This window comes from Neofelis nebulosa, chromosome 6, assembly GCF_028018385.1.
Source record: "Neofelis nebulosa isolate mNeoNeb1 chromosome 6, mNeoNeb1.pri, whole genome shotgun sequence".
Classification (NCBI taxonomy): Eukaryota; Metazoa; Chordata; class Mammalia; order Carnivora; family Felidae; genus Neofelis; species Neofelis nebulosa.
In genome coordinates, this window is record NC_080787.1 from 153,894,229 (window position 1) to 153,921,763 (window position 27,535).

Sequence of the window (27,535 nt, forward strand, 5' to 3'; positions counted from 1 at the left end):
TCCCCTGGCCCGTGCGTCAGGTCAGGAAGAAGCTTGGCCTTTTCCCTCCTCTGATTTTCCCTTTAGGCCCGAATTCAGTCCATTTTCTACTAACTGGGAGTCTGATCATCCAATTTAGGTATTTTTTTATGTTTTAAGTATTTTAGGTATTTCGATGTTTATTTTTGACAGAGGGAGAGGAGGGGGAGGGAGGGGGAGAGAGAGAGAGAGGAAGACACAGAATCCGAAGCAGGTTCCAGGCTCCGAGCCATCAGCACAGAGCCCGATGTGGGGCTTGAACCCACGCACCACGAGATCACGAGCTGAGCCAAAGTCTGACGTTTAACCAACTGAGCCACCCAGGCGCCCCCCAATTCAGGTATTTTTTAATCAACATTTCGTTTCTCTCCTTTCTTCTGGGACTTTCACGTGGACAGTTTCCCAACATCCAAGCAGACGAATAAATAGCAAAGCTGTTGCATGTTAATTTTATAATGTGCTGACTAATCTTGCCACAGGATTGATGAACGCTGCAACTCTTACAGATCTGGAATTTCTTGCAGCCTCTCTCGACCGTCTAAATATGAAGACACATGGTATCTAAGCCATACTATGTCTTTCCCCAGCTACCTAGTTCCCGGACTGGCCCATGAATAGAGAACGAGATAGTTTCATAGAAGGTGGAATGGGAAAATCTCTTTTGAGAAGTACAGGGAAGAGGGTTTTCCAAACTGGGAGCGATTCTTCGGAGAAGCGGGAGAGTTGCTCTAACCGGCGAGGCTCATGGAAGGGTTCATCCTCCTGAGGCGTGTCTCTGCACAGACGGCTGGACCTGGCAACACCCCTGCCCCGTGCAGGTGGACGGCCCCTGGGCACACGCCCACGTGCCCACGGTCTCTGGCCCAGTGGGCCCGGGGTCTGGGGCCCCTCCGGGTCTGAATGCTGAGGACCCTGCCTAAGGAGGAGGGACGGAGGGCGGCCACCCCCCAGGCTCGGGGCAAAGGGCGGCCGGGCGCCAGTGCTGGGGGCCGAGGGCCACGGAAGGCATTTCTGGGGAAACAGAAACAGGCAAACTTTGGCTCTAGGTCGAGGATTTGTAAGTATCTACCGCGAATAAACGCAAGTGAACGCGGCCATCAGCTGTGAGGTTCGCCTCCCCCACGGCCCAGCTGTTCATCGACTCTGATCCGGAAGGAACCCGCTCCCAGTGAGCTATCACAGATGGACCGTCCCTGGCCGTCTGGGTCTCCCACAAGGTCTCTGCCGGTGGCCTTCTCTGCGGCCTGGCCCCTCGCCCCGTCGGCGCCAACCCGAAGCCTCTAGCTTCCAGTCGTGTCCTCCGGGCTCGGTTTCTGTGCCGTCAACAAAACCCGGACCTGCAGACCCAAAACACGAGCCAGCGAAGCAGGACCAGCGCGTTCATCTAGAGCGGCCTTCCTCACAATCGACAGCACCCACGAAGCCATGCTGTGCCACGAGGTGACACCAGCTTCAGATGGGAGACAGCGTGGCCACGCAGGAGTACGGGCGCTGTGTCCGACCCTGTTAAAAACAACACCAGCCAAACCCCCTGCTCCTGAACCGGAGGGGACGCTGGTCACGCCCTCAGGACCTGCTCTCTCGCACGCGGCCTTTCCTCTCCGGCTCCCCGGGCGCCCCGCAAGCGAGGATTATGTTTCTAGGGCTGCCCAGCCGTCTCACCGCCCACGCAAGGCAGACAGACGGGTCCCCTACAGCATCAGCACTGCCCCGTGAGGCCGTCCTCCTCCGGCCCCCGAGGCCCCGGGCGGCGGCACGGAGGCGTCTCGCCGCTGGACACGCTCCCGTCCTCGCGGTCTGCCGCCCGCCCGAGCACCCTGGCTGCCGTCGGCTGACTGCCCCCCACAGGCCTCCTTCTCCCCCGGCTCAGGCCCCGCTCTCGCTGCCCCTAGATGCGTCCAGGCCGCGTCCCGGACTGCCTCCCAGCCCGGCCGGCCACCGTCCCGCCCCAGGGTCTCCTCCTCCCCAGACTCCCCCCCAGACGCCCCTGGTCAGGCCTGCAGCTCAGGAACTTAGAGCGCCCTAATCACCCACACCAGGCACCAACTGGTTCGTCTGGCCCGGGAGACAGTGCTCACAGACAAGCACACAGAGCTCACCTGGCTCCCGTCCCCTCCTCCAGCCTCAGGCCCGGCCACTTCCTTAGCCCCCGGCACCCCGCCTCCCCCTTCTCCTGCTTCCTGCCCAGGCCTCTCCGGCAAAGTCTGCCGTCCTCTGTGACGGGTGCTGTGTCCGCAACGCCGTCCTGCCTTCGCCTCACCCCTGTCACCCTCCCCACACCACGGGCCCGGGGAGAGCAGGCGTCCCCATTTGGCAGCTGGGGACCCACGTGGGCACAGCAGCACCTCCTCGCTGAGCAGGGCCGGAGCGGGAGGCCGGCGGAGGCGGTGGGGGGGTGGGGGCAGCCAGGGTGGGAGGCTCAGCTTCCTCCCCCCCACCCCCCCCACCCCCCCACCCAGCACCCCTCCTTCCCGGGGCCGGATGGCCGCCGCAGGCCCCAGACGTGCAGAAAGGAACCCGGGAGCATGAGGCGGGTGCCCGGCTGAGTTGTACTGAATCAAATAAGTGGAAAGACATAAAGAGGGGTTGCAAGTACGAAGCAGGAAGAGTTAGTACGAAGCCAGTGGCAAAGGCCGTGCTGCTTGGGGAGGAGGGACACGCGTGTCTGCGGCTGGAAAGGCCTAGAACGGGACGGGAGCCGGGAGGGCAGCAGGCAGGCCTCGGCAGCTGCCCTGCACAGACAGCAGACGGACGGACGGACAGATGGACAGATGGACGGAGGGGCTGCCCCCGGAGGGCTCCTGGCCTGGCTGGGGCGTCCAGCCCCTGACTGTGTCCTCAGATTTAGCCTCAAGTCCCCAGCAAGATGCGTGCTGCCTCCAGCACAGAAGCCATGTTCCCACCCCACCCCCTATCCCCCACACCCCGCTCCCCACCCGCCCCCGTGGCAGGCAGGGCTGGCCAAGGGGAGCCCCTGGGTCCCAGGATGAGCGGCACCCGGCCTGCGTTATCGATGGGGACCCTCCGGACTTCGGGTGGCTTCCAGAACCATCCATCAGATGCAACGAGCCCAATGCAGGACACAGACCCAGTCACTGCGTAATGATGGAGGCCATCGGCTGCTGGGGGCCAGCACTGTCCTGTCACCGTGCTGTCTGACTGAAGCTGATGCCACCTGCTGTGTCCACCAGACTTCAATTAAAAAAAACTGGTCACCATCTCAGTCACAAAAGGTCAGCCTCCTTCTGCCCCTACCTCCCGCCCAGGCCTCACAGTGCTCCCACACTGCTGATAGGCAGAATGGGTCTCCACACCCGCCCACCTCCAGTCTGTTCCCGTTTCACCTCTCCCTGCCACCCCAGCTCCTCTCCAGAAGCCCTGCCGACGGCCAGGCCACGTGGACAGCCGGGATGCTGTCTCTCCCCGGCAGCGAACTTCTGCCGGCAGGAGGCGCGGCTCTCCAACAATCCTATGGCAGGTGCCTGGCGGGGCTGGGTGCGACGCGGGGCTCAGGGACTCCGTGGGCAAACAGTCCTCGGGAGCCTACGGTCCCCCTGCAGCAACCCGGCCCTTTGTGCTGCGGCAGAAAGCAAGCCTTACAGAGACACACACACACAACCGGGCAACCCACACAAGCATTGGAGGCTCTGCTCAGTCCGCTAACAGCAGAGACACGAATTCACAATCCAGGTAATCGGTAAGTTACAAAATGGGACAAAGAACCAGCTGAGAGATCAGATCACGGAAGGAGACAGCCTGAGGATTCTTCAAGTTTGTCCTGTCCTCACCCACCCCAACTGCTAAAACGTCACCAGGACGCTTCCGGAACCGGGCCCGCGGTGGTTTCCCGCGGTCAAGGACAGAGCGGTGCAGGTGCACACGCGTTTACGTCTTGCGTGTCCAAGGAGGAGCTGGGGGAGAGGCTGGCCATGACCCTTTCAGGCAGATCGTCTTTCCTGCTGGTTTTCAGTGACGAAATGAATGGCGTCCGGCTGCCGGCACAGCTGAAATACTGCTCCCGAATGGCTGGGGGTGCGCGCGGCCTGGCGGGGGGCTGGCCCTCTCCCGGGCTCAGGGTGCACGGCCGTCGGTGACACGGGCTCTTTGCCTCCTCGCCCCGTCCTTCCTCCTGTCTTCAGAGGAAAGCAGAGGGCCTGCGTGGCCGGTCCGGGGTCCCACACCCTCGCGGGGCGAGCTTGCGAACTCTTGAACTGCTCAAAGGGGCTCTGACTCCCTCCTGAGCACCGAGAGGGGGCGACTGGCGGACGCCTGGTGGGGAAGGCGTGAACTCGGAATGCCTGCTCGAGCACTCTGATTGGTGAGAGAATGCCCGCTCCGGCACCCTGATTGGCCGGACCCCGCACCGCTCCCAGGCTGTCAGACCCGGGATGTCCGCAGAGACTGTGCCACCGGGACAAAGGGGAGGATCAGGCAGCTGGAGATGTAGGCTGCCTCTGGAGCTCCCACCTCCTTCCACACCTCAGCGGACCCGCCCAAACACGGCATGCGGCTGTTTGGCCAAATGTATTTAGAAGGTCTGTGAATTGTTCCAGCAAATCACTCTGTACCTCCTCGTAGCGGGCGCTCCTCCAGGGCTCGGTGGGCGAACGCAGGGACGGACGACTGAGTCCCGCGGGGCAGAGCCTGGGCGAGCCCCAGCTCAGCGGGCCAGACGGGGCCGGTCCCACGATGGAAGGAAGAGCTTCTCACAGGGGCACCACCCCGTCTGAACCTTCCCGGATACTGGCACACCGTGTTTAACTATAATTACATAGAAAATTACCAGAATCTAGGGAGAAGGATTTTATTTTTTTTTTTTTTTTTTTTTTTTTTTTTTTTTTATTTTTTATTTTTAACGTTTTTTATTTATTTTTGGGACAGAGAGAGACAGAGCATGAACGGGGGAGGGGCAGAGAGAGAGGGAGACACAGAATCGGAAACAGGCTCCAGGCTCCGAGCCATCAGCCCAGAGCCTGACGCGGGGCTCGAACTCACGGACCGCGAGATCGTGACCTGGCTGAAGTCGGACGCTTAACCGACTGCGCCACCCAGGCGCCCCTGGGAGAAGGATTTTAATAGCCTTTCCAGATTGCCACGCGGGTTACGGAAGCAGCCCACCATCCACTTGGTTCTCCACAAGGCGGGTCCTCCCTCCTGTAGGCCGGGACGCCGAGCATCCACGAGGCGAACCATCAGCTGGGCTTGAAGAAGCCGTGACCCCTCAGCCTCAACTTTCGGTGACTATGCTGTGCAGCTGCCTCTCAGACCTGATGAGAAAACCAGCAGCCCACCCGTCCTGGACCACCCGCACCCCCGCCTGCCCCAGGTGGGAGGCCGACAGAGCTAATCCCCGGGCACCACGCGGGGCCTTTGTGGGACAAAAATCCTCTGGGACACCCCCCACTCTTTCCCAATTCGGTGAATGATCTCAAATTTTTGGTTTTTTGCTTCAATTTTTTATTAGTCAGGGTTCCCCAGAGAAGCAGAACCAATAGGATATACATCTAGAGAGAGAGAGAGAGAGAGACAGAGAGAGAGTGCAGGATTTGGGGAGCGGATTTCCTCTGAAATCCAAGGAGCAGGCTGGCAGGCGGGAGACTCAGGAAGAGGTGACACCAGCTGAGTCTGAAGGCCGTCTGGAGGTGGAATTCCTTCTACTTGGAAAACCCCAATCTTTGCTCTTAAAGCCTTCAACTGGTTGGACGAGGCCCACCACATGAATGCCCTTTCCTCAGAGTTGACTGGGCCAAGTGTGAATCTACCCAACACCCCCACTACATGGCCTGGTAATCACAGCCTGGCCAAGTTGGCTTATAAAATCAACCACCACCAACTTTCACACTCTTCCTTCCCTCCACCGTGGTGTCTGCTACTCAAGCATCGTGTCTCTCCCTCTGAGGCAGGGCTTGCCCGTAGCCCCTTCTCTCCCACGCCCTCCTCAGCACGCCCCCTGCCCCACCGTACCTGCTTCCAGCTGCCACTACCACAGAAGCCTTTGACCTGTTGTGACACACGTGTTGCTGTCCTACCACATTAACGGGCCTCCCTCAAGAACCTCAAAGCCTTCCTCTTACCTAAAGCGGCAGGTCTCAAACATGTGGGCCCCAGGGCCCACTTACACTCTTAACAATTATAGAGGCCCCCAGAGATGTTTTGTTTCTAATGTGGGTATTTCTACAGTATTGACTATATTTCTACAGTATTTCTACAATACTGACTATGTTTGAAATTAAAACTGTGAAGGATTCAAACGATGTGTTAATTCCTTCAAAAATAAAAGTGAACCCACTTCATATGAACATAAATGGCATTGCTTTGTGAGAACATGTGTTTTCCAAAACAAAACAAAACAAAAAAAACGATGGTGAGAAGCGTATCAGAAAAGTGTATATTTGCAAGTATCTTTAATGTCTGGCTTAACAGGACAAGGCTAGACTCAGGCCTACTTTTGCATTCCGTCTATCACAGTGTGTTGCTTTTGTTGAATCCAGAAAGGGAGAAGTATTGTAATAGCCTTTTCAGATAATTATAGGTATTGTCCTTTGGTAACACACCAAAACTAGAAAACTGTTTGTTTCTTAAAGATTAACTGCAGCATGGAATCCAAAAGCATATCAATGAGCTTTTCATACTCCCAAACATCGAAAGTCACAGGCTTGTCCTGCACTTTGAATGGACCTTTCACTTGTGCAAGATTTTGTAATACCAGGCAGGGGTCACGTGGAAATTTCTGATTCTCTGGGTCTTGTAGATCTTCCAGATGCTGACATGCTTCATTCAATATGAAAAAGTCACGGACATCACTATTACCACCACATCTCTTCAAAATAAGCCCTTCAGTGTTGGGAAATTGCCAAGCTCGTGGTGGAGAATACAAGGTTTCCAAAATGCTAGTTTTCACAGAAAACTTCAAATGGTGTCCTTGCCAAGAAATATTGTCCCTTCTTTCCCTCTGAAGAGACAGGCTTGCTTTACTCATTTTCTGGAAAATGTCTGCCAAGGACCCAGATGATTCTGTCATTTGTTCTTTTGAGTAAAAATGGGATCCCATGGAAGTGGCTGGTTCGGCTCTGCGACTCGAGGTTTCTCGCGACATCCACCTACAGGCTTCGCGTGCAGCAGGACATTTGGAAGTTATCTACGGACTCGATAGATGGTCTCCATGGAGGTAATTTTCACTGCTTTGCGTTCATAAGTGACACTGGCCACTTGTCCCCACAGTCCCTTAGTGTGAGGCACCCAGTGATCACCTGCATGGTTGGAGTTCACGGCCTGATTCCTGCGGAGCCATGGGGGTTGTACCCATCACTGCTCGTGTCAACACGGCCACAAAGACTTTTGCAGCTTTATTACAAAGATCGCTTTTCATCCAGCTTTCTATTTACATGCACTATTATTCTGGAAATTGTTTTGATCTTGAAGATCCCTGAAAGGGATCCTCAGGGAACCCCGGGCCACACTTTGAGAACCACGGGCCTAGCGGGTGTCACACCATGCTCCTCCTCAGAGCTCGTAACACCCTTCGCAGCCCGGACATCCTATTTGTCACTTTGTTTAAAAACGACAGAGATCAGAAAAACCTTTGAGGTCAGCCAGACCTGAATGACCACACTGGCTGTGTTGCTCGCTGTGCAACCTGGTGAGAATTACCAAATCCTCATCAACGTCAGGTTTTCTCATCAGTAAAATAGGGGTGAAAATAATCTCCTCACCGGACGGCTGCAAGTAGGGTAAATGTGTGTGAAGCGGCCACCGTCAGTGAACACAAGTCCCCTTGCCCCGTCCTTCTTGTGGCTGAAAAGGACCGTGATTCTCTAAAAGCTCCAACACGTCATAATTCAAGCGTTCATCAGATTCATTCGTCCTTGGAGTGAATTCCCTTGGAGTGAATTCCCACGGTTACACTGGAAACTACATCCTTTCCCAAAGATCAGTTGACTTTGATCTACCCCTTTCAACACTTAGGGCAATGTTTTCTGAAGTATTCGGTAGGTGGGCCCTGTACATATTCTCTATTTCACAAGTGTATCCTCTACCTACAACCGAAGTCTAAGCTTCCGGAAGACAAACTGTTTAAAAGATCCTATAGCTCCTTTGTGTTGGCGTTGTGGTGCTGCATAACAGATCATCCCACAATGCAGTGGCTTAAAAGCCACAGTGATCCTTACGATCTCGCCTGTTGCTGTGGGTCAGGAATACAGAGGGGACATGGCCAGATGCCTGTCCCATGATGTCTGGGGCTGGAATCATCTGAAGGCTCTTTCACCCCCACGTCTGCCAGCTGGGGTCAGCTGGGGTCCAGCTGCCAGAACACATCCACGTGGCCTCTTCACGTGGCCTGGGCTTCCTCACAACATGGCGGCCAGGTTCCCAGGGTGAGGATCCTGACAGAGAGAGCGCTCCAGGCAGGAGTTTTCTCCTTTTGATGGCCTCGCCTCCAAAGTCACAGAGCCTCACTTCCACTAAAATGCACGGGTCAGCACAGTAACAAGATCCCACAAGGACTTGAAGGGAGGAAACATTGACCCCACCTCCCGGGAGGAATGCCATTCATGATAAGCTCCAGGATGTGTACATGACAGGGGCTAAGTAAATAAGTGTGGCTGTCTTTGCAAAGTGGCATCCACCACACCCCTCTGCAATTCTCAGTACAGGAATGCCAACACACGTGCAAACTCGTAAATGGATGGAGAGATGGCTCGTGTTGAAGAGAGGGTCTTCTCAACTGTCAAATGGATCGTGGCATAGCCTAGACAGTCACGCTGAACTACGTCCCCTGTTGTACTCCTCTGATTCTCCCCCACCAAATGGTAAATTCCTTGGATCCTCAGAGATCACCACACTGCCTGCTAAGCACTAGGTTCTCAACGGGCGTGAGCTGGAAGGAAGGAAGGAAGGAAGGAAGGAAGGAAGGAAGGAAGGAGTTAGGGAAGGGGGGAGAGATGGGAGGGTCTTCAGTCTGCCTTGAACTCTAAAACCTGGTGATGTGGGAGGTGCCGGCTTCAAGATCCGCCCCCCCCCCCACTCTCATCTCAGGGAGAAATAAAATGTGCTCTGGGATGGAAGGGGAAGAAACATGAATGAATTCACGGCATTATTCTCTCTGCCGGGCCAGGAGCCATCTTTGTCTGAAGGGCAAAAAGAGCCAGTCTTTCAGAAATCTCCTCTTTGGACCCATTCTGTAAATTCAGAAGGATGCCCCAGAATGTTCTGTTTTAAATCAAATAAAAGCTACTCTACTAAATAGCAATTTCACCTGTTTGTTTTTTTTTCCCTTTTCTATACCAGGGAATTTCTTGCTCCTTTAAAAGAAGTAATTCATTTAAATCTCTAAAATACATTTCCTTTGAAAGGATAATGAAGAGAGCCGCTCAGATATTCATGTATTTTTTTAAATTTTTTAACAATTATTTATTATTTAGAGACAGAGAGACAGAGCATGAGCGGGGGAGGAACAGAGAGAGGGGGAGACACAGAATCCGAAGCAGGCTCCAGTCTGAGCTGTCAGCACAGAGCCTGACGTGGGGCTCAAATTCATGGAGCATGAGATCATGACCTGAGCTGAAGTCGGACGCTTAATCCACTGAGCTACCCAGGCACCCCATATGTTCATGTATTTTTTAAAGCTAGTATGGGGTCAGAAAGGACAGCTCTCTGATTTTGAAAATTCAAGTTACCTTTTTAAAATAGTTGATGGAAAATAAGAGTTAAATCCAATAAGTCTGGAGGTTTACATAAGATCTGATAATGAAAATCAGCTCCTGTAACTACTCAAAGATTATGAAAACAGAGAGCACTTTCAAATCAGTCCTGCATTGGGAATTCTACCAAATTACCCTCTTGATATTTCCATATGACATCATAATCATTTTGAAATGAATACGCTTTTCTCTCTAATACTCTGTTCTTGCTTTCCATTTTCCAGCAATGTCTGGTGTCTGGTGAAACCGGCATGTTTTTGGTTACCATCCTCCTAACGTCTAGCCCGTGGCACAGAACAGAGTCCGCGTGGACTTTGACCTCTTAGACTTTCCGCCAGCCACTGAGTTTTGAGATTTTGAAATTATCCTAATCGGTGTTTTTTAAGGTTTCGTCTCCAAGTGTTTAAAAATATTAATTTCAATTTAATTTCACCGTAAGCAATGCACTCCCACCAGCTAACTTCCCAACTCCCCAACAGGTAACTACGGTTAATAATTAATAGAGGAGATCCCCCCCCCACAGTGTCCCCAGCAAAGCCCACTGGTTATCCTTGAACCCTAAGAGCAAACATGCCAAAAGTTTGGGCTTGCAAAAGAAAGAGGAAAGAAAAGAACCTTTGTCTTCTTTAGAAACAAAGGGTGATTTGGGGCCAATTTTTCAGATAATCACCTGCATGGCCCCGCACCGTGGAGCTTAGCCACAGTGGTGGCCAACATGAGCTGACGATGTCGGGCCACACAGGGTCTTTGTCGAGACCTCGGCAAGGCCAGATCTTCTCTGGAAGGTCAATCCTAAGTGCCAAGACCGTCTAATTACTTCCCACCTTGAAGAGATCCAGTCCAAGTTGCTAAAATTGAAACCTCTAAAAGAAAAATTATGTTTGCAAGATATCTGCATGCACCCAATTTCCATATGCCCGCGCTAAGCACCTTCACATGCATGGTTAATGCGAGTCCTAGACTGTATGCCTGCAAAACCCGGGTTGACTCAGTCACTACGCAAAACACATCAGTTACTCAGAGACCATTTAAGAAAGAACATCGTTTCATTAACAACTATGAATGTATTCTATAATACATCGTTTATTAACAACTATAAAGGTATTCTATAATAACTACATACTACATAAGATAACCATGTTACAGATAATAACTATGATATAGAAATATTGCATTTATGTATAATAACTAAAGAAGTCAGATATAAAAAACAAATGTCAGTGGGTATTTCTCTACCTTTTGATAGAGAAAGTCTACCTTCTTAACACAAAAAAACAAAGAACCCACAAGCAAAACAGTAACAGATTGGGGCATCAGTCAGTTGGGTGTCTGACTTTGGCTCAGGTCCTGATCTCATGGTTCGTGGGTTTGAGCCCCGCATCAGGCTCTGTGCTGACAGCTCGCAGCCTGGAGCCTGCTTCGGATTCTGTGTCTCCCTCTCTCTCTGCCCCTCCCCTGCTCACGCTCTGTCTCTCTCTCTCTCTCTCTCTCTCTCTCTCAAAAATAAATAAAACATAAAAAAAACCTTAAAAAGTAAATAAATGCATATTTTTTAAAGTATATAATAAACATGTCAGATAATATTCAACTTCTCTAGAATTCAAACTGTATATCAAAAAAATGAGAAATCAATTTATCAGTGAAAAAGTTGTATTTATTTGCTTTTTAATTGTGTTTTGATGAGCATCTTCTTTGGATAGGATCTGTTACCCTGGACACTCTCCAACATCAGTAAGAGAATATGAATTTAGACAGCTTTTCCAGAAGGAGTTTTGGCAATACTTACCAGGAGGCTTAACAATTTCAAATGTTATGACCCATTTATTCTGGTTCTGTGACGCTAAGGAAAATGAAATGAGCAAAGTTGTGGATATAAGGATATTTGTTGTAGCATTATTAATAACCGTGAAATAGTAGGTCCCAAATGTTCAAGAACAAGAAAGGGGAGAAATTAATCGTAGGTTTTTTTTTTTTTTCATCTGATGGAAAACTAGACAGCCATTTAAACATGATTTGAAGAATATTTATGGGCCTTGGAAAATGTTTATGATGATGTTAAGAGAAAACGGCAGGCTCACCACCTGTAAATGACAGTGGCTTCCCCAGCAATGTGTGTCCAATTATCTGCATCTCTACATTTATTAAAAGTTCTCTTGTGGGGGTTCTTTTTAAGCTTATTTCTTTATTTTGAGAGAGAGAGCGAGCAGAGGAGGGGCCCAGAGAGGGAGAGAGGGAGAATCCCAAGCAGGCCCTGCTCTGTCAGCACAGAGCTGCGTGTGGGCCTCAAACTCAGGAACCGGGAGATCATGACCTCAGCTGAAACCAAGAGTCTGACGCTTAACCGACTGAGCCACCCGGGTGCCCCTACTTGTGGGTTTTCATATACGTCCTCCACCAAGAATCACCAATATGCTGTATCGCACCAATTCTACTGCATAGAGAAAAAGATTGAAACAAAATCCACAGACGATTGTGGCTTTTCCCCCCTCAAGGGTAGAATTAATGGGCAATTTTATTTTGGCGTAAGATATTGTTTTTCCAAATTCTCCAGAATGTGTATTTATTCCATTTGTAATTTGAAAAGGGAGCTATTTTTTAATGTAAAATAAAGTCTTTAATCTGGGATGAGATACGCTGCTAATATTGGGGCTCTTAAAATTTTAGATTCCATTTCATAAATCAAATTTTCCCTAGATAATTTATCTAATACCCAAGCACAGTGTCATTTTGGTAGCACAGTGAGACCATACAATTGTTTTTATTTTTATTGATGCTTTTCCTCATTTTTCAATTAATAAAAATTTTCCAAGGGAAAATTGGAAGTTAAATTCAGCTTCTACTTTTTTTTTTTCACTAATTTCACACGTTTTTGAGATAATAAACACTGACTTACTTTTTTAACTTAAGAAATATATTTTTGTTGGGGCACCTGGGCGGCCCAGTCGGTTAAAGGTCCGACTCTTGATTTCAGTTCAGGTCATGATCTCATGGTTTGTGAGATCACACAACACGGAGCCTGCTTGGGATTCTCTCTCTCTCTTGCCCCTTACCGCTCATGCTCTCTCTCTCTCAAGATCTGAAGGCCGTTAACTAATTCATCATTTCTTCTCTTCCTATTTCAAGAAGCTAAAATCCTTTGGTTGTATCATCGCCACTTCACGCTTTGAAAACCTGGACAGAGCTTGCTTCCCAGAATTGTGACAATAATCGGATACACTTGGTAAGAACATAAAGAGCATATTTGTAAAGAGTTACCAATAGCCTACAATCAATCAAGCTATAATTGCTTTTAAATTGTTTGTGTTCTTGTCTCTCTATCACAATCCAGCGCGTCGTTTAAAGCGTGAAGATTGACGCCACCCTGGTCCGGCGGTGGTAACGTCTTTGTCCTCTGCATTCTGACCGCATACACCTGTCGTCTGCATCGATTCCCGCATCACCTGTCTTGCCCTTGATCGAGCTCCCGGTTAAGCTCGCGATCTCAGGGGCAAAGCCATAGGCCCTGATGAAGCTCGTCGCGTAGCTGGTACTCAGAGATCATGCAGTTAAACCCCTGATGGTGACATGTGCTCCGTGGACGATGAGTCTTACAAAGCCCGAATGTCCTCAGCTCCCTGCAGCCCGTGTTCAGTGCCAAAGGGGCACGTGCTCGGCGGTCGCTCTGAGTCAGAACCTGCCAGATGGGGGTGTCTGCCTGGGCTGTGCAGCTCACGCTCTGTGGGCACCGGCGGTGGTGTGAGCGGGGCTGGAACATTCCGGCGCGCTGGCCAGTGATCGCCTGCCTCTGTGAATCTGCCCCCGGGACTATCCGCACGCTGCCTGGTGGGCTTTCCCCCTCCTCCTGCTCGTTTCAGTCACCGTGTCCCATAAGGTCCGGCCTGGCGTGCCACCCCCCACCCCCCACCCCTGCCATGAAACATTCTGTGATCCCGAGCGCAGCGGCCTTGCCCTGTCCTCCGCTGGGCCTTCAGTAGGAACGTAGTCTTCCGAGTTAAAGGAAACTCACGTCTTCAAAACAAAACCGAGCCAGAATTTGTGACCTGGTACATAATTGATCTGCCCTCTGAACTGTTAGGATGACCGTATTTCTCTACAAACGTGTTCACCTTCCACGATTATCACACCCTGCGTGTGTGCCCTGCTTCTGGACGGACACCCTGGGGCCCGAGCCTGTCCCCATCCATCCGGCGTCCCCGCCAGGGCAGCCGGTGCGCTGTGGCCCAAAAGCGGTCCTGCTCAACATTTAATGAGGCGGTCACTCACGTGGCGTTTGACATGAGTCTACTAATAATGTCTTGCTCTTGACATGGAAATGTAACTTCATCGATTCATTTCCAAGCCTCCCAAATCGCAAATGTGCTTTGAAGGAGGAAATCAATACACAGTGAGGAGACGCTGCTCCCGCCTCAGGCGCACGTGATGTCCCAAACCTCCCGACCACCCCACCTGGAAGGAGGCTCGAGGGCAGGTATCAAACCGAGGTCCCGTGACTGCCAGGTCACAGAGGACCCTTGCTCTCCTGCCTTTACTTGCAGCATCAGAGGTGCGGCCCCTTAAATACACATAATCCAGCTTTTCTAAATCACTCCCTTACTGATGTCTCGTCACATAGAAAGGCAAGGGGTGGGCGTGCTTTGTGCGAGGCAGGCATGGAGGCCAACGTGGCATTAGGTGGCCTCACTGTCCTGTAGGACGCCTCACCCCGGGTCACAGAGCATCCCGGCCTGAGGGCAGGCGGGGAATGGCAAGGATTCCGGCCAGGCCACCGGGGACTCAGGATGCTGGCTGCCTCCACGGTTCTGAGAGCTCCCAAGAGCCTCCCGATGGCCAAGCTTCAGCGCGTCCGATGGTGAGATAACACAGAGCCCGGCTTGGCTGTCTTCAGGCTGCAGAGTGGGGCTGACGGAGGCCGTCTGCAGGTGGAGCACAGGGGAGGAAGGCAGGGGTGAGGCGGGCCTTGTGTCAGCACACAGCTCCCCGTCCCCGGATGGCACGCTTACGACCGGGGACTGATGGCCGGGGCACGCTTACGACTGGGGACTGGTGGCTCTCCCGCACGTCGCTGGCCCATTTACATGCACCCTCCAGATCCACGAAGTTAGAAGACGCAGCGAGACAGTTTTCAAGACTAAAACCGGCTTGATTTGGAGACATCCATTTTCCCCAATTATCTACTTCCACACACAAAGCAAATTATAATCAAACGCCATCAATTTAGAACTTACAGGGGCAAGGCCCACGTAATTGGTTACAATTCTGATTTATAAACTATTTTAAGAGACGTGCAACTTCGTTATTTGTAAATTCAATAAAGAGTGTGAAGATGTAAGTGAATAAAAGTAAAATGAATTCTATAAAAGGACTTGTACGCTTCTGTGCTAGATGGAGGAATCCCAGTTGTAAAACACCTCACGACGAAACACAGCTCTGAACCGGGACGCCGAACACATTCGTGCAGCTCCTGTGTGCTGTCTCATTTCGTGAAGTATTTTTGGCATTTTAGTCTCGTCTCTCCGGCAGGATGTCTCTTAGACCCAGGGAGTGTGTTAAGGGCTCATTGAAGGCTCCTGAAAAGTTCCGAAGTGGTTGCTGTGGCCACGTCGTCTGCCCCAGTCACTGGCTTGAGGCCCTAAATGCCCGTGGGACTGAACTTGGGAATGGGGCACATAAGGGGGTAACAGGTTAAAGGAGGTGGTGAGTGTGGGGCCCTCATAGGACAGGACTGGTGTCCTCGTGAGAAGAGACACCAGAGTGCTCTCTCCCTCTCCCCCTCTCCCCTCCTCCTCCCTTCCTCCCTCCCTTCCTCTCCCTCCTTCTCTCTCTTCCCTCCCTCCCTCCTCGCCCTCTTCACCTCTCTTCCCTCCCTCCCTCCTCCCCCTCTTCGGGTCTCTTCCCTCCCTCCCTCACTCCCTCTCCCCCTCCCTCCCTCCCTCCGCACCTCCACAGAGCCCCTGGGAGGGCACAGTGAGACAGCAGCCCCCCGCAAGCCTGGAGAAGAGGCGTCAGAAGGACACCTTCCCACTGGCACCTGGCTCTGGGCATCTGGCCCCCAGACTGTGAGGACACACGTCTGTGTTTCAGCCCCTGTCTGCGGTCCTTTGTCACGGGGCCGAGCAGACCGCGCCTCAGCCATTTCAAACGCTGCAGGGCTGTGTCACTGTCCTGTCCTCGTGGATGAACCACGTCACGAAGACTGGCTCCCGTCCGGCTCCAGTCTCAGGAGACACAAGGTCACCCTCTGCCCTGTGTCCCTGTGCCTAGCCAGCCTGCCTCCGTTCCCCTCTGTGCCTCGGACAGCAGCATCTGCCCGCCACCCTCCCGACCCGGCTCCACGGCCGGTGGCACGGCTTCACCGGAACGAGTAAAGATGTTCTTCGACCGCCCCCCTTAACATGACGAGTGGCCCTTCCCTTGAGTCCTCTGTGGCCCACCCTCAGCCCCCTGCCTGGCGGGGGCCGTGGGCACAGCCCGACCTACGCAGGGCTGCCAGAGGGCGCACGGCGCCTGGTCGCTTTGGAGCTCGGAGGAACCACGCAAGGTTTCTTGAGCGATACTGGGTTTCGATTATTCTATACGCCACCCCACTGCTGTGCCATCACCTGCCAGATCATTCTGAAAATTACTCCTGGTTACTGCCCGGGTGCACTCTCACCTGCTGTGTCGACAACGCGTTCCCTCTGGGAGGTGCGTGCGGTGAACAGTCAGAGCCGGGAGAGGGGAAGGGCGGGAGCCACTGGGGTTGACAGCCCGCCCAGCTGTCCCCAGGAGCGCCCCGTCGGGCCACGGCCGCCTCTGGGGCGATTCTCGCCCCTCCCGTGGCTGGCACTGAGCGCCCCCCGGAACCACGCAGGTGCCTGGAACACAGGTGAGCGGAGGGACGTGGCCTTTGTCCCCAGGGGACTTCTGGAACGAGGGGGCCACGTTCTAATCCCACCAGCCCTGGGAGCCAAGCGAGTGTGAGTCCCGCCTGAGGTTGACTGGGACCCGCTGAAATTAAAGTGGGGACAGCCAGGGTCCCTGGGTGGCTCAGTGGGTTAAGCGTCCGACTTCGGCTCAGGTCACGATCTCACAGTCTGTGAGTTCGAGCCCCGCATTGGTGTCTGTGCTGACAGCTCAGAGCCCGGAGCCTGCTTCGGATTGTGTGCCTCCCTCTCTCTCTGCCCCTCCCCTGCTCATGCTCTCTCTCTCTCACTCTCAAAAATAAACATTAAAAGAAATTTTTAATAAATAAGTAAAATGGGAACAGCTGCTATCCCGCCCTCACACACCCCCCCACCGCCCCCATCAGCTGCTCCTTGGTTTCCATGGCAACTTCAACCCCGTCCTCCTTGTCTATCCTGGGGTCTCGGGCGTTAGGGCTGACTCATGACAGTGTGACTCCTCTGGTGTTCCCAGTGGTGACACACACTTACCTGACGACACATTGTGATTTAATCTGCACTCGTGGTCGCTGTTTAATGTTTATTTTGAGAGAGAACATGTGAATGTGCACGGTGGGGAGGGGCAGAGAGAGAGAGAGAGAGAGAGAGAGAGAGAAGGAGACAGAATCCTAGGCAGGCTCCACCCTCAGTGCGGAGCCTGACTCGGGACTTGATCTCACAACCCTGGGATCGTGACCTGAGCCGATATCAAGAGTCTGCCCCTGTCCACCTCCACTTCTAAGCAAAGGTGAAGCGTTATCCCGTGCACCTTTTATGGTGAACTTAAAGTATAGAGGGAAATGCAGTTCAAAGGTAACACAAAATCCACTTACATAAGGTACAAAAACATGCAAACAAAACAACTTTCAGAAGACAGCCCCCTGGCTGGAAAGGGCCCCGGGGAGGCCACGGGGTCCCGCGTGCTCCGGTTTCGATCTGGGCTCTGATCACAAGGGGACGCTCCGTGTGAAAGTTCCCCAAGCTGATGTGCTCAGTACACTTTCCCGTGTGCACGTGACGCCCCGTAAAGAGTGAAAGCTGAAAGCAGTGTTAACGGAAGGAAGGCTGGGTCGTAAGCGGGGAGACTCTGCAGGCGTCTGCCCGGGCCGTGTCTCCCGGCCTCCAGACGCTTCCGCGGAGTGCGCAGGGCAGGGGGGTGCCCGACTGTGGGTCCCTGCCGCGTCGGAAAGCCTGCATTTCACAGAACCCAGACCGCAGCGGGTGCCACCTTCTCTCAGGGGCGGGGCTCAGGGCCAGGACAGCCCAGCAAACTGTCCCTTTGAAAACAGGCGTCTCAGGCAGGACGACCCGCACAAGGCTCCCAGCCTGGCTGGCTGGAGAACAATGTCTGGCCTCTTGACATCTCCCACCGCCTTTACCCATTTTCACACGCGTTGCCCTTTAACCCTGGGAAACCTGGCAACACGGCAGGGTTTTCACCAAAAAGGCATCTCGGCGACTCTGCAGGAGCCCTGGAGGGGCTGAGGGGCAGAGCAGGCGTGGCGTCCTGAGGCCGCATGGGGGCAAGGGACGACGCTGTGTGGGGCAGGTGCGTGAGGCCACGGGTGCCCGGGTGGTTTTATGGGAGGGTGCCAAAGCCAGCCGCCGGGCAACGTGATGAACGGATCGTTATTTTCAGTCTCCCCACCTATAAAATGTTAACGCTAAATGCAGCTCGCCCAGTATCCTCTGGTAAGTGACGTTCGCCGTCGTTGGGGCTGATCCGCTACGAGGCTCGGGGGCCGGTCTGCTCGGGCCTGTCGTTCCTCCTGGAACCGGGTCAGGGCCTGTGGTCCGTCTGTGCCAGTTCCTTCAATTCATCCTCTGTCACGGTTTTCAGGGGCGTCTGGGCACAGTGGGGGCGGGGGGGGGGGCGTTCACCGACACTGGCCCGTGGCAGAGGGCTGCCCCATGAAGATTCAGGACCCGTGAATGGAGCAGGTGGGGGGACAGCGCCCAGAGAACGAGCAGGGCTTCGCTACGGGGACGCCGTGTTTTATGGCCTTTCCTTTATTACAATTACCTAACGTCGTTCCTGATAAGAACAACAAATCCAAAGTCCGCCTCACTCTCGACGTCTTAGGATTTCTTGTCTTTTATTGAAATCCGAGTTAGCTAACATACGGTGTAATCCTGGGTCCAGGAGTAGAAGTCACGGTTCATCACCTGCATACACACCCAGTGCTCATCCCAAAAAGTGCCTCCTCGAAGCCCACCACCCATCTAGCCCATCCCCCGCCCTCAGAGTCTTAGCTTAGTTTCGAAAGAGCAGCGCCCTTGAGATTTGGTGCAAACCCCAATAGACGGATTAGATGCGGGCGTCGCCGTCACGGTTCTGGGGCCTCCCCGGCACATGGGGAAGAACTCGGGACAAGACCCTCGGCTGCCCTGGCCCCTCTCCCCACATTCGCTGTCTGCCTTTGACAGCTCCCAGGTGTACCTATCCGTCCGGAATCCTCGCTCACACCTGCAGGTGGGCCTTCCCTGCCGTGTCCACCCGGCAGCCTTGCCCCACACGGCGGGACTGGCTGTTTCACATTTACCCGAGACTTTGATCTTCACCTCCCCCGTCAATAGGGATGTGCCCAGGGCAGGAACTGGGGTTTCTCCCCGTCTTTGCTACCGTCACATGCACCCCTGACCCGGTCCCCGCTCACCAACATCTGCTGGTGAACAAACTGTTCACACAGAAGCGCGGGGAAGGCAAAACCCGTCTACACCCTTGTGATCGAGGACCCAGAGCCAAATCGCTCTGCTGGGCTCTCGGCCAGCACATCCCCTGCAGATGTCTGCACCCACAGCTCGGAAGGTCCAGCAGGTGCAGAGCCCCCTCCCTCCCCATAACCGGGAGAACACTCTCATGCCTGTGTGGCGCCTGCCCTCATCCCCGGCCACACTGGGAGGCGGCCCGTGAGGACAGGTGTCACGGAGCAGCCCTGTGACAGGGAAGGGGCTGCGAGACACCACAGTCTCACGTGCCTGAGGTCCTGCAGGACGGGCCCCATCTAGCTCAGCAAGTGGTGTCTATGCACGTGTTTGCCCATATTTACTGCATTCACGATAATCGTAGCGCTAGACAGGCAGACCGTGACTCACGATTGGACACAAGTTTAAGGATTCTCAGAGTTGGGCGCCTGGGTGGCTCAGTCAGTTGAGCACCCCACCCTTAATTTCAGCTCAGCTCATGACCCCAGGGTCGTGGGATCAAGCCCCATGTCAAGTGCCTCATCGGGCTCCGAGCGGAGTGTGGAGCCTGCCTAAGATTGTCTCTCTCCCTGTTTCTCTGCCCCTCCCCTGCCTGTGCTATCTCTCTCTCTCTCTCAAATTAAAACAAATTTTTTTTTTAAGGACTCCGAGTTAAAGTCAGAGAGACGATGGATGGATGGCACAGACAGAGAGAGACATGGAGAGGTGGGGCCCGGCTCGGAGAGAAATTTATTATCGCCCTGCAGACCAGTCAGAGACTCAGGCAGCGTTTGGTGATGGTGCGTGACTGTCCAGGTATATGTGTGTTTCCGGGGAAAGAGAGGAAGGAGGGGGAGGGAGGAGACGAGAGAAACAGTGGGACAAAACATCGAGAGCAGCCCCTCGCACGTCCTGCTCTCAACAGGCCATTACTGGGAGAGCCGCCCCCGGACACTTCCACACGTTCCCCAGGCCCAGAGCGAGACAGGCCCAGGCCCAGGAACCGTGGGCTCCGAGACGGAAGCTACTGCAACAAACGACTGGCCCAGCTACTTGTGGCGCTCTCTCTGGTGCCCGAGGCCCTTCTCCCGGCCGGTTCCGGTCACCAGCCGCAGCCCGGGAGACCATCCTCTGGCGCCCTGCCACAGGGCCGCCGGCCTCTCTCCGCTTTTCTGGGCCAGGGCTGCTCAGAAGCTGGGGGAGCCCCTGCACCAGCACGGCGACAGCCCAAATGAGGGGACGCAGGGGGGGAGCAGCCGGGTCTGTCCAGTCTCCATCCTCTGGACGCACCCCGTGCGCCCAGCGCCTGCAGCCGTGACCTCAGCTGGGCCTGGGTGGCCTTCCTTGCTCCTGTTTTCCTCGCCCCGTCCCCCACTCCCGCTCCCCTGGCCGCCTCTCCAATCGCCCCCTTCTTTGAGAGGGACCCTGGCGAGCCCCCACGTAGCCCCGGACCTCGGAACCAGCAGGCGACACGTGATGATCCGATGGTACTGCTCATCAAGGGTTTGCGCTCCGATAACTTGGAGCTGATCACGAATCGCGACACGCTCCCTTCCTGACAGCATCACGGGCCTGTTTGAGGTCAAAAAGGAGAAATCAGGACGGCGACGACCCAAGTCTGCCGCTGGCTCTCAGCAGCCTGCAGGAGCCGCGCCCTCAGGCAGGTGGGGACACCTCTCCGCACGCGGGGTCCCCATCCAAGGAGGGGCCCACCTGGGGCTCCCCAGGGCAAGGACAGCAGCTGGGCCCCCCCAGCCCAGCTCCCGAGGGCCGCACGCCTCCTGCACACGGCACGGGGGCCAGGCAGGCAGCGTGCCCCAGTTTCTTGCAGATGCGCCCGATGCGGCGGAATGTTCAGAATGAAGCCCAGGGCCACAGCCCCATTGGGACACCCGGCCGGCTGGTCCGTGGGCGCGCTCCGCCCGGCAGGCCGGAGTGGGCCCACGCCCGAACCCAGCCGAGCCCTGTCCGGGCCACTGGTGGGCGGAGGTCGGCTGGCTCCCCTCCGCGCACAATGAAAGGATGTGGGCATTTCCAGGCATTGAGGGCCGCGGCGGGGAGCTCCAGCCCACACGTCTGTGCAGCCGTGGTGCAACTCCAGGCTGGGCCGGGAACCGGTCCACACGGCAGGCCGGAGACACGCTCGGCACGTCCACGGTCACCACCCAGGCCCACGTCGGCCCATCACACCTGCCCCTGCTGAAGTCAGGCTGCCTCGGCCCCTCCATGCCGACCACCCGTGCGGCCGGGAGGTGCCTCCCAGGACCCTGTCCAGCGGCTCCCGAGTGTCAGCGGTCCCTTTTGTAAAACGGGGTGGGGGACCAACTACACAAACGCCGGGACGGCCCCCGGTCCCTCCCGCCACCCCTCTCGGCCTCTGTCTCCTGGACCCTCCACCTGACCCTCTGTCCCTGCGGCGCCTCCCGGCGCTGGGCCCCTGGGGAACGAGTGTCCGCCCCGCCTGCCTCCTTTCTTATCACGGGCCTCCTTCCAAAATGCTCTTCTGAGGGATTTTTGAAGAGTAGATCACGTACTTCTTCAGTTAAGAAAATGACGTCTCAGACCCCCCGGGCGGCTCAGTCGGTTAAACGTCCGACTCTTGACCTCAGCTCAGGTCGTGATCTCACAGTGTGTGGGTTCGAGCCCCGCACCGGGCTCTGTGCCACAGCACGGAGACCGCTTCCGATTCTCTCTCCCTCCCTCTCTCTCTGTCCCTCCCCTGCTCACGATCTCTGTCTCTCCGGCTCTCTCTCTCAACATCAGAAAAAAAAAAAAGAAAAGGCCTCCTGCTTTACCACATCGCCCACCACCTCCAAGACTTGGCGCGAGGTCGGAAGGTGCATGGGGCCAGAAGAGGGGGCAGAAAACAAAGCCTCGGTGGCCGCCAAATGCTGGCATTCTGCTTGATTCTCACACTATCATTAGCCAGCAGGGGCTGACAGCCCCACGTTACGGGGGAGGACACTGTCGGGAGGGTGCAGGACATAACCAGGCGGCCGGCCCGATTGGAGCCACAGAAGCGGTAACAGGAGGACTGCCTGCCCCTCGGAACTTCCTCCACCGGCAATGAGGCCTTCGGAAAGTTCGCGACGTTTATACAGGACCTCAAGGCAGGGCAGGTGTGTAAGTCACTCCAGCCCACCCCCATCAGACACGTCTCATCCGTTACGGCCAGACAGCCTATGAAGCCACTCTGCTCAGCTAACAAATATTCTTTACATCATGTTCTATTGTTTAAGCCGTAACCATCATAAATGTAAACAGGTACAGGGGGAAATTGGTCAGACTGAACAGGAACTCAACTCTTCACCAATAAACCAAAACTCCCATCCAAGCACCCATCTTCCGGGGGTGGGGCTTGCAAGAAAACCTCCAGAAGCACACCAGAAAGTCATTTTTCTTTTTTTTTTTTTAATTGTTTTTAATGTTTATTTATTTTTGAGACAGAGAGAGACAGAGCATGAACAGGGGAGGGTCAGAGAGAGGGAGACACAGAATCTGAAACAGGCTCCAGGCTCCGAGCCGTCAGCCCAGAGCTCGACGCGGAGCTCGAACTCACGGACCGCGAGATCGTGACCTGAGCCGAAGTCGGACGCTTAACCGACTGAGCCACCCAGGCGCCCCAAAAGTCATTTTTCAAGGAAACTAACATTAAGGAGAATTTGGTAGTTGGGGTGCTTTCCTTAAACAGAAGTTACAAGGAAATGTTCTGATAAAAAGAAGTGCTGTTTCATGTGGCTTAATATTTCGTGATCTCCCCGTGAAATTTTTACAAGAAGGTCTGGTAAGAATTTTTAAACGCCATAAACCCTGGTAGGGGTAGTGATGTTACGGTGTGTGATCAATATCCAATATTGGCAGACATCCAGGAGGTGAGGAAGAAGATATAAAAGGGATCCTGCCCTCTCTTCAAATAGAAACTGGAAACAGAAGAGAATACAACAGTATTACTGAGTCTCGGGGCAGAATTTGTTATTGAAAAATAATGCATCATCATTAATATTGTGTCAGACTCCCATAGCAGGTCGAACCTCAGAAGCCAATTTTTATCTCCCAGTGAGAGTGATTTTTCATTTTCTTTTCATCAGCTGGTCACAGTCGAGTCTTCTATTTCCTGCAAACTACAATCAGAAAACACGGTGAGAATTGCAAGCACTGGACATTCTTTGGTAGTATCTTTTTTCTTAAAAACATTTGCAATACTGCACCAAGTGTGCTTTCGATGGCTAAAATTTTAAATACGTACGGATGCCAGTTACTGGGACCACCTACACGAAAGTGTAAGTCTTAGTCTATCATCTGGAAATGTCTAAAGAGTTGACTTGAAAAGAGAAAACTGCAAAAGAAAATGCATTTACTTTTCATCTAGCTGCTTGTCTTGTAAATATCCGCGGCATGGGCTGTTGAGATATAATTACAAGTACCAACTGAAACCTAAAAAGAAAAGTAATGATTGGCTGACAAACATTCATAGTTTTTAGTAAGTTGGTGTCAGGAAGGAAGGATACTTTTGAGGGACTAGCATTTGGCAAGGTGACCTAGCACCTCCTCCAATCCTCACGCAAAACGCTGACGGCGATCCGTGACAAGAAGCGTGTGAGGGCTCCGCCTCCTTGCAAGTAACAGGTCAGCCTGGCGAGGTGCCAGAAGGCGCTGGCAGAAGACACGAGCTTCCTGGCTCAGAGACAAAGGGCTTTGTTGTCCCCAGCAAAGCAGGCAGCATGAGCCTCACGTCCCCCTCTGTCCTCTGCTCTCTATGTGCCATGGGGTGCTGTAGGGTTTGGGGAGACGCTGCACAGGCGGTGGGTCTGTGCCACAGCTGACCAGCTCCAAGCGTAGGAACTCTCACTCTTCTCTAACCTACTCTTTGCCCCACAGGGAGACATTATCTTTATTGCACAGGACAGTGACTAAATCTGCCCCTTGCTGATGAGGGGATGTTTAAAATTTCAATGACAGACTTATTACCATCAACCCTTTTAACCATGCCTGGCATTATCATTCTACATTTTTCACAGGTAGAACATGAAATACAGAAAGTACACGAGCAGTAGGGGCGCCTGTGTGGCTCAGTCGGTTAAGCGTCCGACTTCAGCTCAGGTCATGATCTCACAGTCTGTGAGTTCGAGCCCCGCATCGGGCTCTGGGCTGATGGCTCGGAGCCTGGAACCCGCTTCGGATTCTGTGTCTCCCTCTCTCTCTGTCCCTCCCCCGCTCATGCTCTGTCTCTCTCTGTCTCAAAAATAAAAATTAAAAAAAAAAGAAAGAAAGTAAATGAGCAGTAGAATCGAAATTATAGCATGTGTCAGGGACATCCTTAAAGTGTTGGGTCACCGCTTTAGAACGCAAGGCCAAACAGGAACCACTTCTGTCCCCATGACTTTTAATGCTGCAGCATGTGACACCTGAATCGGGCACGCTGTGCAGTTTTCTTGCTTGTAAAGCCAATAATATTATATACAAAAATGTTGATAATTTGGTAATCTAACTGAAAAAATTTGATTTCTGAACAAATTTTATGTCATTGTTATATGTACATTTCTGCAGGGTTTTGTTTTGTTTTGTTTTTTTTCTAACCAGGAAACACTTTTTTTTTAAGTTGTATTTAAACTTAGAATTGTAGCTTATTTTTAGACATGGAGAAAGATTTTACCCAAGAGAAATACATGGTTTTATTCCCAGTGTTGATGGCTCTGATTTACTTCCAAAATGTACACCATTTTTTTTAAAGAAGCAAAATTGCCAAAATTAAATGTCTTAAAAAGGATCAGAAAGAAAAAAGTAACCAGATTTTTCCTCAGCGCAACCACCTCAAGAAGTGAAAACCACAACAGGAAACCACTTTGACCAAGCACACGACATTTGCTGTGTATATAACATGATTTGGGTTGCAGATAAGTAGAATCTTCTTCTCTTGCTTTATTGAGGTATAATTAACATACAGTGAATTACACATATCAATTTGATCCTTTTTCTCCCCTCCCAGATATATGTTTTGTAAATATTTCTCCATCCAGACTTGCGTAGAATCCTGACATCTCAATAAAACTCAAACATAAATGTTTTCAACTCAAAACTTCTTAAATTGGCTATGAAGTTTTACATTTTTAATTTGTATAGAAAAGCAAGGTATGTTCTATTTTTAACTAAAACTTTTCAATTTAATAATTATATCCTAGGGACGCCTGGGTGGCTCAGTCAATTAAGCATCCAACTTCGGCTCAGGTCATGATCTCACGGTTCATGGGTTCCAGCCCCGCGTCGGGCTCTGTGCCGACAGCTCGGAGCCTGGAGCCTGCTTTGGATTCTGTGTCTCCCTCCCTCTGCTCCTTCCCTGCTCACTCTCTCTCTCTCAAAAAAAGTGAATAAACATTAAAAAAAATTTTTTTTAATAAGCAAAAGACTTCAAGAGGCACTTCACAAAATAGGATATCCAAATGGTCCATAAATATGTGAAAAGATGGTAATTCTCATAAAAACGAGAATTAAAATAATAAGATATCACGATACGGACACCAGAATGGCTACAAACAGACAACACCAGCTGTTACCATGCTGACAGGAACGTGCAGTGATTCGGGCACTTTGGAAAACAGGCGGTATCCACTGACTGTGTGTGCTTGTGTGCACTGTGACCTTAGCAATGACGCCCCAGGCACACACCCAGCCAACACGCCTACTTGTGGTGCGCGTAAAGGCTCCTACAAAACTACTCGGCACTATCCTTTTTTAAATTTTTTTAATTTTTAGTGTTTTAGAGAGAGAGCGAGAGCACATGAGTGGGGGAGAGAGGCAGAGGGAGAGACAGAGACAGAGACAGAGAGAATCTTAAGCAGGCTCCATGCTCAGTGCAGGGCCTGATGCAGGACTTAATGCCACGATCCTGGGATCACGACCCGAGCTGAAATCAAGAGTCGGACGCTCCACTGACCGAGCCCCCCAGGCGCCCCCAGAGCAGCACGACTCTCAACTGGCAGAAACTGGTAATCATCCAAATGTTCTCTAACAGTAGAAATGACTGCAGGTCCTGTGATGGGATTGTGCCCAGCAGTTAATACGAAAAAGCCCCACCCCCACTTTGATTCTCTTTTTATATATTTCTAAAACAAGGCAAATTAATCTGTGATGTCAGGAATCAGGATAGTGTTTCACTCTGACGAGGAATGGAGGGGACTCATTGAGAAGAGATGTGAGGGGGGCTTCCGGGGTGTTAGGAATACTCGGTCGTTTTGTTTTATTTTATAAACTGGTATGTTCGTGTGGGGTTAACTGAGCTGTGCGCTTATGTGACTTCAACATAAAGGTTACAAGTACCCCCAGGGTCCTATATTGGGAGAAACATGAGTGTGACAGCAAGCATGATGTGGGAGTTCAGAGGAGAGACTATTACCAACCGCAACAGCGGCCTGGGAAGGGACGAGACGGGAAAGAACGAGAAGGAGCCAGGATCCCGACGCTGCTGCGCCGGCAGGCAGAGACCCAGGTGAGTGTGGTCCAGCCTTGGCCTCCGCGGGGTGAGATTCCTGCTCCGCGCTCCGTGCCCTTCTCCGGGACCCGCTGAGTGTCCTCATTAATTCATCATTGTGCTTTTCCCCAGGATATGCGGAGCTGCATACCCAGCTACTGTCTGCTTCACTCTGAGTCAGTGCACGTGTAAGCTAAAGACAGTAATTCAGCTTCTGTCCCTACAGCTGTCCCTCGGGGACCCAGTCTGGGCTTGGTTCTTGACCCTACACCTTGCCTATCAAATTGTCCCAATACGTCAGGGGCTTTCCTGTGGCCAACTTGCTGGACCTTTCAGAAAGAGTCCCAATTACAGATGTTTCCAAATATTGAATTCTTGGTTTGCCAGTAGAAAACTTCGGGAATCTCATTTTGGACTAAAACTCTTTCTTCTGGGCCAACTGTCCTTGCCCTCCCAGAAGAGCTGTGAGATCTGAGGCCTTTTTGTTTTTGACAAGTACAGTGAAGTCAAGCCTGATGAGAAGCAGATACTCCCTCTTCTTTTACTTCTGTGACTTTATCCCTATTTGTTAGCTAATACTGTACATATCTAGGCTTTAAATTAGTGTTTCGTCATGTGTCACCTCTCATTTTGATTTTTTTCAACCATTTAAAAACAGCAAGCAGGCTGGATCCCTGGCTTAAAATATTAACCTTTGTTCATATTAATGCAAGGTGTATGTGGCCTCAGAAATAAGGGTCACTTGT

General features: G+C 52.7%; 1 long non-coding RNA gene across 1 annotated transcript; it reads left to right on the forward strand.

The window, feature by feature from the left end:
• Positions 1-18,092: 18,092 nt before the first annotated feature.
• On the forward strand, positions 18,093-20,346 carry LOC131515194 (uncharacterized). The gene is made up of 3 exons (XR_009263504.1): positions 18,093-18,188; positions 19,988-20,124; positions 20,250-20,346. It is a non-coding gene; the product is annotated as an uncharacterized LOC131515194 (long non-coding RNA).
• The last annotated feature ends 7,189 nt before the right edge of the window (positions 20,347-27,535 follow it).